General features: G+C 46.0%; 1 protein-coding gene across 6 annotated transcripts in view; it reads right to left on the bottom strand.

Annotated features, from left to right (window-relative positions):
* BRD3 (bromodomain containing 3) overlaps positions 1–14,938 on the bottom strand; it is a 42,017-nt gene extending 27,079 nt beyond the window's left edge. For 2 of the 6 annotated variants that reach the window (XM_019008428.2, XM_019008429.2), the window contains exon 1: positions 8,834–9,071. The gene's annotated coding sequence lies outside the window, so the exon portion shown is untranslated. Of the gene's footprint in view, positions 1–8,833; positions 9,072–11,283; positions 11,385–14,788 lie in introns of those variants that run through there. The other 4 variants (XM_033518349.1, XM_033518350.1, XM_033518348.1 and 1 more) reach the window with 4 other exon arrangements.

Genomic DNA, 14,938 nt, shown 5'->3' with positions numbered 1-14,938 from the left:
GACTGACTGTGTGACAAGCTGATGTTCCTCTAGCCTGAACTTGCTTGTAACAGATCTCAATGGCAAGGAATCTCTGAACTCCTGCTTGCCCAGCCATCAGAAAACAGAGCTGCCACAGCACATGGAGCAAAAGACAAAAAATCTCACTTGCTGAGAGCTGTTTAGAAGAAACCACCCAGCTAAAAGTGCAGGAGCAACAGGTCCATCCTGGACACACCACCCCAATGGCAAGCAGCAGGCTGAGGCTGTTAATCATTTCAGAACCAGATGATAATGCTGAACAGTCTTAACCTGATACTCAGTGGCTTCAGCAGAAGTCAGCCTGGGGCTGCTTCTGCTTGTATTCCTTCAGGACACAAAGCTGGTGGATATAAACAGATATAAATACTACTGAGCAGATAAACTGCAAGAGGAAACAGGCAGCTAACCGACACCCTGTGGGAGAAAGCAAAACATAGAGAAAGTCAGGAAAAGAAAGGAGGGATGACTAAAGCGAGGAGACAGAAGTGAAAGCTCCCTGTTTCACACAGTTTGAAAATGTGATTGACCCCAGGCTGCTGTTAAATCACACCCAGACTGTTTTTCTGAACTGTAGGCTAAAGCATCATAACCCACCTGCTCCAAAGCTCTGCCTCCTGATTTCCCTTATTTTCCCTATTCCTTTATAACCTCCCTTCTCCAAAGCACAACTTGACACTCCTGACTATTTATCCTGTGACTCCAGCAAACAGTTTTGCCAGTTTCAGGTCAACGCACTGTATTTCAGTTAAATTCTTAAAAAAAGCCCCAATAACAAACTAACTGAAATAAGAACAAAAAACACCACACACACTCTAGCCCTGTCCCAAGTTTCAGCTGATGCATGCACAGCAGCAGCATTGAGGTACACCCAGTAAAGCAGAATGTGACAACACCCACAGAGGGTCCAGGACTCCTAATGGGATTATTGTACATCTACACCCTCGTTTTCTGGTTTTTAAAAGATGTGATCTGCACAGTTAAACATTTGAGTCCTGAAAAAATCAGCCCTTCCTCTTTTTAATCAGCATATGGTGTTCTGTGTACTTTTACAGCATAAGGAAAACCCTCAAAAACTCAAGCCATTTAATTCAGCATAGAGTGAATAAATGACACAGAGCCTTTCCACAACACGTTTTGTCATGATTGTTTCTTTTTCTGCACTTTGATTTCCAAAAAAGAGAGATTATTGGACAGAGAGCTTTTTCAAGAAAAGTCTAAAAGAAGGAAAAGAAAAAGCCACAAGAGCTCAACTGCTTCCCTGCTGGGCAGAGCATCTCTGAGCTTCTGCTATACCTGCACAGAATTACAAAACCTCCTGCTACAAGGCAGCCTGCTGACTGTTCTGACACCCCAGGCTGCAGGCTGGTTATTCCCCACTTGGAAAATGGGGATATCAATATTTCCACTGCCATCTGCAATTAAAGTCATTAGCCTTTTCCCACACATTTATAGATTAACTTCCTCTCACTGTTGTGGTTGCACCAAATTTTAATGAAAGGGAAAAAAAAAAAAAAAAAGCAAGAGCACAAAGCAACCTGTATTTACAGGGTGTTCAAATACCATCTCTGGGGTTTCTGGAAACAACTTCTTGGCTAAGTACAACACTCCTTGTCTCTGGAAGAAAGTGCAAAGCTAAAGTCATCTGCTTTATCCCTTTTCCCACACTGCATCTTGAAAACATTTCTAAAAGATAAACCACAACACCCAAAAGGTCCTTAGTGACACCTGTTGGAGGGGGGTTGGATACAGTCAAATTCCACTTCCATCTGAGTTTAAGAGGCTACAGAAACAGGAAGATCAGCTCCTCTTTCTGAAACTAAGTACAGAAAGTACACTGAGCAAAGTATAAAATACAGCCCTTGCAAATAGCACTTAAGTCCTCTGTATTACCTATTTAAAGGGTTGTTTCCTGCTCTGTGGAGCTAAGAATCTACACTGCAATTCTCCCTCACACCACCAGATCTGCAAGGCCATATATCAGCATTATTAATATGATTTACAAGTGCTACAGATGTTCTCCTTAGGGGCAGCTCCATGCAAACAGCGACAGACTTCTAATAAACAGACACAGATCCATCTGTTGGTTTGTTTGAAGCATTTCACTGTACAGAGCAGAACCAAAGTGATTCATTAAAGAAAACATCTTCACCAACAACGTCCCTTGTATACTTCTTGTGCTCCTACACTTTCTCCTATTTAATTTTTGAAGTGGTTTTTATATATGTAAATAATTAGTTATGTCTTGGTTTGAAAAGAGAGGTGTCTACTAAGGAACGCAGGACCCTCCCTTGAAATGGAAAAAATGTAAACCCAACCCCATCTCTGAATTATTACAATTTTGAAATCAAGGGGCTCTCAAGCAAAGAGATGGGAATAGGAATAACAGTTCTTTACTAGGAAAATCAAGATAAAAATGCAGTAGTAAAAAAAAAATCCACTGATAGAGTCAGAATACAACCTGACACCCTGTTGGGCAGGGTGCTGGTAGCAGTCTGATTAAATGGTGGCTGTAGCCCTCCTGGAGTGACAGCTGTGGTTCTGCTGAAGCAGTGATCCTGTGGAAGGGGGTAGTTTTCCACTGGAGGTCTGGTGGTGAAGATGGGTCCGGGTGTCTCCTCTGGGAATCCAGTGGGGAAAGGCTGCCTAGAGTGTTCTGAGTCTCAGATTGTACCCAGGTGGGAATGCTCAGCTCCTCCCCCTGGGTGGAGCATCTCACAATGGGATGATGTCATTTTATCAGTCCTGCAGTGAGACTCAATGGCCCAACAGAAGATTTCCCCCTGGAGGGAGGATGGGTGGTGGAAGAGATAAAGAACACTGCCCCAGCTGGTTTCAACAGCTGGCAATAGAACACATCCTTTTGGTTATATCTTGCATTGCAACCTAAGACAAGTTACTATTTTGGGAAAGAACAGATTCATTTCAGGACAAAAAGCATTACAAGCATAGTAAAAATGGATGAGCTGCCACTGGTTTAAATCACATCCTGGGTTTACAACTACAGCACTGCACCTTTCCCATGCAAAGTCCACCTAAAATCAATACAAGACAATCAAGTCAGCTTAAGGGGATGAAGGATGAAATGAAAGGGATTGAATTACCATGAGATAAATATACTGCTTGTTAACTCAGCCACAGTAAGGTTAGACTTGGTAATGGGGCAGGGTAAGAGCCCCCACACACCAAGGGAATTATTACAGCTCTGCAGGTAGAGCAACCACTTGTTACACCAGGCACCCTCTCATTTAAGACCACCACTCATCCCTGTGCACACTCCCACCAGCTTGGCTTTATCTGTTTCCAAAGCAATTGAAGTGCCCTGTGTTTGAACAAGCACATTGTCCCGGAATAACTCTGTGTGTTAACTCAAAGTAAACACAGCCACACAAGTACAAAAGGCTCTATGGGGTCTACTACTTCCGATGAAGTGATTTTGCTAAGCTTGGGTAGATCCATAAACTTGCTCAGCTATGCAAGGAAGTTCCAGGTCAGATGAGGTGTGAATTAACTGTGGTAGTTAAGCTGCTGTCGCTCCCTTAGAGAGCATCAAAGCAGTTTCTGAGTTTGTGCGTTTGAATTAAATCCCCAAAGGGTTTGCAAGGAAGGGAAAAATGTCAATCTTAAAGCCTAGTACCCCTCCCTATGCAGGAAACAGATGCAGGAAAAGGGGGGAAGAAGGCACTCCCTCTACTGCCTCAGACCCCCAGGGAACAGTGCTGAGGGCAGATGGACAGGACAGGCTCCTGCACAGCCTCCCCAGCACAGCTCCTGCTGAGAGCACCCATGGCTTAGAGCACATGAGCCCTAAGCCGCTCAGAGCTCCTGCATATGGATGAAGCTCAAGTCCAAGGAAATATAACCATGACAGGGTGGACAAGTATCCCAATTGATTCCCATGGGGCTTGTTCCTGCCCAGGATAGGAATACACTTTCAGCACACTGGCTGATCCGTAATACTCCCGCTCAGGCAAGCGCTTACTCCAGGGGAAACCCAGGAGAACATTCCCTCTCTCTTCACTGAAGAGCTGCACTTCTACATTATTTCACAGACCCTGAGCAGGACTGTAGCAGCAACAGAAAAGCTGCAAAAAGCAATCCTTTCCAGGAAGGAACAGCACTCTCCACTAAACTCAGACAATTCTTACACATACATGCTCAGTTTATCACTTTCACTGCAGCTCAGAGCACAACATAGTTCCCAAACCAGCCTTGGTAAGCAAAAAGGCAGCTACATCCTACAGCCCCTCCCAGCAAAAAGCTCTGGACTGCAAACTCTGCACTTGCTTATAGCCAAACCAATGGACCAGGGCAGTTTTAGAAAACAGATTTATCTCAGCATGGCCATATCGATGGGTTTTGAGCAAGAGAGATCCCCAACCAGGCACCCTCTGTGATGTTACACAAGGGTAAGCTGAGCAGTTGTAAAGACAAACTACCAGAAGAGAAATGTGCATTTTCTTCAATACAAGTAGGGTTTGGTTACAACACGAGAGTCTGTCACAATGAAGAACATCTCAGCCTGTACATCTGTGCCAGTGCATGCTCTGCATGGATGTCAGTGCAGGTGCATCAGGAATGTTCTTCAAATGTAAACTTAAGAGTGGAACAGCAATCCTCCCCTGTCCCTGCTTCTCATTTTTTAAAGGAAAGGCAGGAGCAAACAGGATCATTCCCAAAGCAGATCAGTGTCAATCACAACCAAGTCTAAATCTCAAAGTTTGACACTAAATGGGGATCAGTGCAGACAGAAAAATTTGTTTGTGCACAGAAATTTCACCTCAAATTGTCTTTGCTACACCTGTTGCAATGCTGGTGGAGAGGAGAAAGCCCTGCTCCCAGGAAAGAAGAAAAAAATTCCTCTGACCAGGCTATCCATGCTGCTGAAACAATTCCAACTATGACAACATCTGCTGAAAAGAGACCAAGGCCTGGAAAGGTGCTTAGGGAACCCAAAATAGAGGTGAGTATCTTATCAAGAAGAAGGGTAAAGGACTACTAGAAAACACAGCACATTACAGAGAATTTCTGTGCTGCTCTCCAGAAGAATTTACATCCTTCCAACACTGGCTTTAGCAACAAGTGGGTTAAATAGTGTGCCACAGAAAGTTTTTCACCTTCAACAAGCACTAATGATTGATAAAACAACCCTGATGTTGCAGTAAGAGCTTGTGGAATGAAAAGCTGGAGATGCACAGATCCTTCCAAGACGTCCTGACATCTCACTGATCAGCACAGCACACAATGGGTCTCTCCCAAATCCCAGAACTCCACTGCTTCCAACAGGGTCCTAAGCTATTACTAAAGAATTATGTGACAAATTGTAATAAAACAAAACCAAACCAACACCACGTACAACAAAACAAAACATATGGCTCATAGTAATGATTGGGAAACCCACTGGGGATTAATGAATTTTGCAAATTAGGAGAGAAGGAGCAACCAGGATTAAAGAGAAACAATCAACAACACTGAGATGCAAAACACTCTTTGTTCATTTATTTAGCAAAGTGTAGTTCTGCCTGTGCTGAAAGCACCTGATAGCTTACCAAAGTAGACAGAGTAATATATTTTGTAAAAGTAATTAAGCCTTTGAAATATGAGACCTCAGTACATCACTCAGCTGCTGCCGAGGAGAGGGATTTGACTCCCGAGTTGTTTGTGCTGTCAACAAGAGCGATCAGGCTCCCAGATTACTCCTGGGAGGAGGAGTGAGATTCTAGGAGTGCAGCAGGGCTCGGCTGGAAACTCACACCCCACTGCACAAGTGCCTCCCCTCGAAGGGAAATGGTAAATATTAAACAGCATCATTCAGAACATGCACCAAGTAAAAGATGTGCCTGGGAAAAGCCCAGGAAGCCCCAGCCCAGTGCATGCACTGCCTTCAGCCTCACAGGGAGAGACCCTCAGGTCAGGCAGGCTGGACCCCTGGCCTGCAAGTGAGGTTTGGGGATACCAAGAATCCCCATTAGACTTGCTCCATCTGAAGAGATGAGTTTTAAACACACAGTTCTTAACTCAGCAAAGAGGCTTTTTGCAAGATTATTAAGAACTGTGATTTAAGTCATTGTACACAGCAGTGCAAGCATTGTACACAAGCAGCTACGAAGCCCACAGAAACACTTGGGTTTCCAGATGCTGACTAATAACAAAATCAGCCCCCTTTAAAGACAGGGCAAGGCCACCCAGCACGCTTACTGAGCTGGGAATCAAGACTTCAACATGCTTTTTCTCTAAATACTTTTTAAATGACAAGAGCTAAAGTTTTTGTAAGCACTTTGGTGCTTAAACGACACCAGTTTTATTTCCAGGAGCCTAGTTTTTATTTGAAGATAACAAACACTCCAGAGTCAGCTTTGAAAACAACCCTCAGACACTTCACATTGCACGTGCATTCTTTCTTAATTTAAACTCTGCCTGCATAGGTCACTACAACTAAAAAGCCTTTCACTGCAGCAGCTACTGTCTCAGCACCAAAGAGACAATATTGCAATCAAGCTTATGCTGAACATTGTATAAGACTGTTACCCCCTGCCCAACCCTTTTATTAAGCATTGTCTCAAAACACAAAATAAGCATGAGTGATTATTTGTATCCAGTATAGACTAAAGAGAAAGACATACACAATCTTAGCATTTCTTCTTTCCAAAAAGGAAGGCTTTGAGGTCTGGAGTAACTCTGTTTCAGCAGGAGCCTTCCAGGGAATTATTAAAGACTCCCCAAACTTCTGTGCTAAAAAAAAATGAGACACCCAGCAGTCTGCCAGTGCTGTGATCTGCAGATCAGGAGGCAGGACCTGCATTCACAGAACACTCAAGCAGTTAGGGAGTTGTAAGCAATACAGATCATGGCTTTTTCTGCTTGTAAAGCAACCAAACTGCTTTGGGGACTTCTTGTTTGTTTTGATCGATGCATATTTATTCTGCACTTGTCACCCAGATCCTGCAGCACATATGGTAGTCACCAAGTCCCCTCTAATACCTTGGCTTAGCACTGTGTGAATTAAAGACAACAGCTTCAGCTTTAAAACTAAACTTCCAGTTTCATGTAGACACACACCCCCCAGCACACTCACACTGTACACATTAAAAATATTAACAAGCATATTAAAAACGTGCTTCTCTATTCCCAACAAGGAACAGCAGGTGTGCTTTGCTAATTATGTCAGCTTCTAACCTGCTATTATTTACCAGTGAAGATGTAAAAAAAAAAACCCAAACCAACCAACCCCAAAACCTACATACAGAAGTTTGAAATATTAGTGAATCCATCGTATTTGCTCACCCAAGCAAGTTTATTTCAGCAAGTTTTGGCTCCTGAAGAAACCAACAGAAAGGAACATCCACACTCTGGGGCTCTCACAGAACATTTATCCCGAACCTGACAGAACGCATTCTCCACGTTGTCAAAAGCCAATTGTGGAGGAAAACGCGTTCTGAATTAACACCCTGCGAGACCCAACCACGTAAAGACGCACACAGACCCACGACCTGAACACTACAGCTTTGTTTGAAAGTGAAACCAAGCAGGCTACAAATAATGCTCTATTCCCCAGCGCCCAGGGAGGTGCCAAACCCAAACAAGAAGTATAAACGGAGGAGAAGCACGGGAGTTTTGAAGTTTTACATTTTATTATCGGCAGCATTATTTATAGAGTGACACTTCTATATATAAATCTGCGATCTGTGTTTCTTTTTACACCTAGAAAGCATATCAAGTTTAGGCAGCGAACCCTTGGGTTTCCATTTATTTGCAAAAGTTTGGTAAACACCGGATATTTACACGACCGGAGCAGCTGGGTATACACACACACACATACACAAATAAATGCATGCGGACGCGGACAACACGCGAAACGCACATTTCCAGCCCTTCATCCGCTGCCTGCTCAGACCTTTTCCCAACTCCCAAGGCAGCGGCGGGGCCGGGGAAATGGCCGGAGCAGGCGGGCGCTGGCCCAGGGCTGGGGCCGCCGCCGGGCTCCGCTCCGCGCCCCGCTCCGCACCCGAGCACGGCCGCGACAAACGCGGGGCCGAGCACCCGCGCACCGCCGGCACCGGGGGCTGGAGCCTGCTTAATCCCCCCCATTCCTCCGAGCTATTTTTTAAATTTTCTTTTTTCCTCTTCCCTCCCTCTTTTTTTTCCCCCCCTCCCCTCTTTCTTTTTCCTTGTTTTCAAGAGCGCCTGCAGCCCTCCTTTTCCTCGCCCCTAATTTTCCCCTTCAAAAGATGGCGGGCAGAGAGAGCGAGCGAGGGAAAGCGAGAGCGAGAGGGGGAAGAAAAAACAAAACAAAACCAAACCAAACAAAAAAAAAAGGAAAAAAACAAGAAAAAAAAAAAAAAAAGAGAAGAGAAAGAAAGCAAGCAAGCCCGTCCTGCGTTGGGGCGCGGGGCTCGGCGGGGCCGCAGCTGCGCCCGGCCGGGGCGTCTTCGGGCGCTCGGCGAGAAGGGGAGGGGAGGGGGAGCAGAAGATGGAGAAGAAGCGGCAGAAGAAGAAAAGGGTGGGCAGGAGCGGCGGGGCCGGGAGGAAATCAATGGCCAGGCTGCAGCCAGCCCCGCCGCGCTTTGTTACAATTGTGGCGGCGCACAAAGGCTGCGGGGCCGCGGGGAGCGACGCGGGGCTCTCGCAACAAGAAGGAGCAGAAGAAGAGAGGAGGGGGGAAAAAAAAAATATATCAGCATTGGCCTTTCCCAAGTGGGTTTTGCTTTCCTCCCCCTTCTTTCCCGGCCCCCCCCTCCCTCCAGAAACCATGGCCCAGTGCTAGCAACGCACACCCAAGCATCTAACAAATAAAGGGAAAGATTAAATAGATTACTTTGCCCCGGCAGCTCCAGCAACGTTTGCCTTACAGTCCCTCCAGTTGCTCTTCTTTTTATCCTCGGCAAGGCAGTATAATAGATGCGCTACAGCGCCCGAGCGCTCATGCGCCGGGGCGCAAGGCCATGTGGGCACCGTAGTCCCGGGCAGGGCCGGGGGAGAAGCGGCGGCCGCAGCCCGCACTACAAGTCCCAGAAGCCGGCGGGTCCCTCCCCGGCCCCCCGCGCCCTCCCCGGAGCGGCGGGCAGGGGACGGGAACGGCAGGGGTGATGCCCCGGTCAGCGGGCGGCGGGGCCGCCCAACGCGGTGTCCCCAGCGGGGGAAGCGGCCGGCGGGGCTCGGGGCGGGGGAGCAGCGACACGGAGCCGTGAGGGGGTGGCGGCGGGCGAGTGTCCCCCGGGCAGACATGGCCGGGGAAAATCCCGGCTTCCCCCCTCCGCCCGCGTCGCGCCTGCCGAGGTGCGAGCAGAGCCTGAAAAGTGCAGCTGGAAACACGCGTGGGATCCACGCGTGCTACGGGAGGCCGAGCTGAAAATCACAACTGCTCTCGCCCCCCTTTTTTTTTTGTGTGTGTGTTGTTTTGGTTTTGTTTTTTTTTTTAATCGCGGTTTGCATTGGGTAATGCGCTCTCGCGTTTATTACGCAACAACTAATACGAGCCGCAATAAAAATAGCCCGCCGCCGATGCACGCTGGAGTAGTGAGCGGCCAAAAAAAAAATCCATCGAGAAAGCCTACAGCTCGATGTAGTTTGCACTGGTTGGTGCATTTCATAACATTGTCAACTGCTGAAAACAACAGAAATTAATCTAATGTATACAATAAAAACAATGTGAATTTTACCAGCACACCACCATAAAAGCATCAACAAACATCAGCGCTGTTAAAAACACTTCAAGTAACAGACCCACACAGCCCATGTCCTAAAGCAAATCCGCAACTGCAAACACAAGTTGAAACAAAAAATTGTTAGAAGCCAAAATAGGATTGAATTGCTGCAGAAAAAAAAAAAAGAGAACTATTGGAAAATAAAGAATGGGAACATTTGAGTGCCAAGATGGAATAAGGCACAGCGAGGGGATTTCTCTGTGGACACGTGTGCCAGCAGAGGCTGCCACACTGCTGGTTCAGAGAGCCACATGCTGATGCCAATTAATAAGTCAGTTTATTGTAACCATAAGGTGAAGGCAGTTTTACTAAAAGACCTTATTTCCAGAAGATTAGCTTTAGAGAAACACAACCAATGGGACTGAAATTTCTCCAGAGGTAAGATATAATCACAAAGATTGTACAGGCTTAGTCATGCTTTCAGATGCCTCAGGATGGAACAAAAATTGTACACTTGGCTTAGCCAAACTCCCCCCAAAAAAGGGCTTTTGGCACTCAATTCCAAGTCTTGTGCAAATTCAGGAACCAGAAACTCTACCACTCTTGGATAGATTCACTAAGGCAGCATTTGGTGTATCTGCATTGACACACAAACCCCACTCCAGGTCAGTGTGTGAGACTTGGCTTTCCCTCCTGCCAGCTGACCCTTTTGACTTGAGCATCAGGTACCCCAAAGTCACCTCCCCACCCTGCATGCCCAGAGCACATGGTCTCTGCAGGAGCACAAAGCACGCAAGCAGTAAGAAAAAGGTAAATTCTGGGTCTGCTTTAGGAGAACCACCACACTTCATGAGTGGGTGTTCACAAACCTGATTGCCAAAACCAGAGGAAATCCCTCTGAAACAGCACTTGAATTCTGGCCTGCCCACAAATGTCCTGAATACCAGACACCTGGGACTAGGGGAAAGGACTGGATTTTGAGCACTTTTTACCATTGTTCTGCTCTAAACCCATTTGCAAGGCAATCTAAATGACCACAAGTGTATCAAAGCATTTGAGAGCTGACAGAAACCAGGGCAGTTCTTCTGACTGCACTGTCCTGCTCCAGGATGTACCTAATCCACATGGATAACCAGAGCAGGAATTCCTGAATGCCATAACATACACAGACACCAAATCACAAGCATGACCAAAGAGCCCCTAAATGAAAACTGCTGCAGCTCTAGGCATGGGGGCTGGGAAAAGTTGGCAGCTGAAGCTTTCCAAGGGAAGGAACAGGGAGAAATGGGCTGAGTATTCATTATGAACACTTGGAAAAATGGACTCCATGCACACTAAAGACTCCTTTTCAGCTAAATCATGATCTGAAAGCTTAGGTTTTAAAAATATTTATACTTTAGTTAAAGATAAACTCCTGCAACAAAAGGATGTAAAGCTGTTAGCAGAGCCACAAGGAACTGAACAGGGGTCTCCAATTGCAAAGTGTTCAGCAACAGACACAGAGCACAACAGCACAGCAGAGAGAAATCAGGGAGTGCAGGCAGAAAGGCAAAGACAAGAGAATCCAGAGAGCAGAAACTCTGTGAGAGCAAAAAATTCTCCCAGCTAGAAGAACACCCACCTTACAGTGAACGTGCGTAAGTTCCATGCTGGAGTTTGAGCCTCACTGCAAATCCACTGACAGGAACACGATGATGGAGGGTGCATCAAAACTGCAACCCAAAAGGAGCCTCCAATTACACCTTACGCTGCCTTATCTCAGCCAGGGTGGGTGTAAGAGAGTTTCATCCCAAATTGTCATGTTCATTATGCAGCAGGCTGAGCAGGCAAAACAATTCACATGGGAAACTGTCCCCAGAGATGTCACCACGATCAGCTTTCAACCTGGAACACAGCAGTCATTCACACACCTACCCGTAGGTCTGCACACTTGTGCTTGAAGAACCCTGCTGCATCCTCCAAGGGATTAGGAAAGCAAACATATTTTGGGATCCCTAAAGCCTTCTTTATGCAAGGCAATGAGTTTAGATAATGGTTTAGCCAAACAGGCACAGGCTGACTCAGTTTGAATAACCCCCTTAGGAGGTACAGTGAAATCAAATCAGAACAATTTAAGATCAAGTTACCAAAGCCAAAGTAAAAGCACTCCAACCGAGGAAAAGAGAGTCATAATCCTTAAATTAAATTCTGAACTGATTTTGTCACACAGTTTCATGCACAAGATAGAGCAGGCTGTCTCTTTTGAGGCACCTTAGCACCAGCTTCTCCATAAAACACAAACCCACAGCAGCTCTTCACCTCCTCCTATTCCCCAAGCCCAGAGGAACATCTGAGATTCACCTAAAGCTTTTCAATTGGCCTCTGTGGTCTTTTATGCTGCACCTCCAGTTACCCAATTAGTGCCTTGTTAACAAACACCTGCCATGTATTTATTGCTGGTTGTTGTAGTACTTTTAACCTGTAATGCTCAGTGGTACCTACATCCTTCTCAGAAGCTTTGTGCACAGGCTTCAACAAGAAAAGTGTTATTTGTGCAAGACCAGAGTGGTTTTCATAGCTGTTAAACACCGGCACTTTTTGCCTCTCTGCTCATGGAGTGTTGAGTGTTTTGAAACCAAGAGGGGATGGAAGGAGAAAAGGAGATACTTGGTGGGACAGATGAGTTTTGGGAGGATGGGCCACACTCAGTACCTTGTGTGACTGCACCCAACAATATTTAGCAGGAATCAGGGAATGCTGAGAATACCAATTTTTCTGATCTTTGCAATAGATACTTCCTGCAAGCTTCTGATTTTCACTCTGCCTGTTCTACCATCAAAACCTCAGTTCCCCACTGCAAGGGGAGGTTATATGACTCAGATCACTCTGGTGTCAGGCAGAAGGGTGTTGAACACAAGGGGATAAATGCTCTTATTACAACAGAGAGTCATCTTTTCCAATGATCATCTTCAGTGTAGTGGCAGGATTTCCTCGATTGAGTAAGTGTTATTCAGTAAGTTAAGGATGACAGGATTAGGGCAGAGGTTTGAAACAATAATTGCAGTTTGTTCTTCTGTAGTACCTTTCATCTGTGGAATTCACAACAATGCAATAATCCTCCTAACAGCTTTTGTAGGTAAGGAAATATTATGACTCCTGTTTTTTAGCTGAGGAAGCTGAGAGGGAATATGATGATGCAGAGAATCATGGGCAGAGGCAGAACTGGGACTCAGCTCTTCTGACTCATTCTTTGTAGTTCTGAGAGCCTGGACACACCAGTTGGTGAGGCCACCCTGGCTCCTCACTCCCAGGAATGTCAGTGCCTGCAGGGATTTTGGATCTTCAGTGTTCTCTGTTCATCTGGAGAAGGGTGAGCAGAGCCCCCAGAATGGGAAGCCAGGAGCCAGGATGCCTATAAGCCCCAAAAGGGCTGCCCACACTGTGCTACTTGAAGAGAAGACAGGAAAGAATTGAGCAACACAAACCTAAAGGATTCTAAGTGTTCATCTGCAAAGAGGAGTTTTGATTGTCATCTGAATGAGGGTCTGGAGTCAGCCAATATCCAGTGGTAGGTACAGAGTAGATTGAAATGAAGTTCTTCCAGATTGGAAGTTCTCAAACCAGTGAAGCAGAGATGTAGTGCTTCCACTGCAATGGAAGAGCATGAAGAGCCCACAAAATCTTCTGTCTGACTATGATGTGTCTTACCAGGAGGGAGCAAAAAGCTTTATCTGGAGGAGCTGGAGACTGGGATACAGTGGGCTAAGATTTATATGTAAGGAAAGAGGCAGAGCAAAGGCCTAAACTGTTGTGAGAGAGAAGAAAAAGAAATGACCACAGAATTTGGGAACTGAAAAGAAACTGCTCAACCAACATGGCTACATATCTTTGGCCATAGTTAAAAATGTTCCTTTGGAAATTACATCTGAATGGTTTTGTTGGACATTCAGTGTGATGTGGAGACCCAGCACCTGCTGTGAACACAGTGGTTTGCACAGGTAAACAAGGCTGTGAATGGTGTGTGCTACTGAGCTGGCAGCTGAAACCAACAGACACTGGAACATGCCAGACTTCAGCTGGCCAAAGCCCTAAAGGATTCCTCTTTGTTTCCTTCCTTTTCCTCCTGCCCCCTCACAAAGACTGGAAAGAATGGCACAGAGATCCTCTAATCAAACAGTAACACCTTCAAACATCTCGATCTGTAAATGACAATGAGTAATAAATAGATTTCACTAAAACTATTTCAGGGGTGTGAGTGAATATATTGATCTGTCCGCTCTCTGTGGCTGGAGCCAAAGAACAAAGCTCCTGATTCACAGAAGTGCTGAGAACCTGCTGCTCCAGTTGAAGTGGCTGGGAGAGGCAGGCTGTCATCACGGCTGGCAGCCAGAGCGTGTGTGACTCAGGCTGGGGCTCTCAAATCAGCAGCCTCTGTGCGTTAACTTGGCTGGGGCTGGCATTGGGGGGAATTTGTGCTGAATGAGGCCTTAGAGTACATTTCAGGACTCCAACCTTGTGGGAAGTCCAACTTGCTCTTCAAAATCATGTTTCTTACCAGGTCTTTACTAACAAGGGTTTGATACATGCAGTGTTCAATGATCTTACATTGAAATAAGTTCTTCAGCTTCTAGAGGCTCCTGATGCCTGGACTAAGTGTTTGTACACATCCCTCCCAGGGCAGGATGATTCCAATCCCACCTGCCCTCCACTGGGCTAAGATTTCTGAGCTTTAAATGAACAAATGTTGGCAATGATGCAAGCAAGGCTCAGAGAGTAGTGGGGGAGGTAGAAATATCATCCTGGAAAAGGTTCAGTGTTTGTTTTTAAATCCCAGAAGAAACATATGAATGTGATGTATCTGGGATTTAGGAAAAAGAACCCAACAGAGCAGCATGTTAGGAACCACCCAGAAACAGCTCTGTGTCAGGGATCAGCTGCTCTTTAGAAGTCTGAAGGGTGCAGCAGGTCTCTCCTGAGTTCTTCCTCCCTGTTTCTGGAGCAGAGTGTAACACACAGCGAGTCTGTTCTGCACTTCCTCTGTCTGCTGAGGGGCCCAAGCAAATAAAAATGCGAGCTGAGATTGCTAATTGTGCCAAAACATAAACATGGGCTCACACAGCTTGTAAGCTCCCTGTCTGATTACTCACCACTACAAACGTAAGCACAAGCTGGTTTGCAGCAGGCAGGTCTAAAGAACAGGTCCAGGCTGTAGTGAAGTTCCTGGGAGCTTTTCCACAAACAATAACGTCCTTTAGATCAGCTCTGCAGCTCTGGGTTAGCTCTGCTCTCAGTGCAAA

This window comes from Parus major, chromosome 17 (genome assembly GCF_001522545.3).
Source record: "Parus major isolate Abel chromosome 17, Parus_major1.1, whole genome shotgun sequence".
In the NCBI taxonomy this organism is placed as follows: domain Eukaryota; kingdom Metazoa; phylum Chordata; class Aves; order Passeriformes; family Paridae; genus Parus; species Parus major.
Note: the sequence above shows the minus strand (reverse complement) of the source record. Positions and strands in the feature narration are given on the sequence as shown.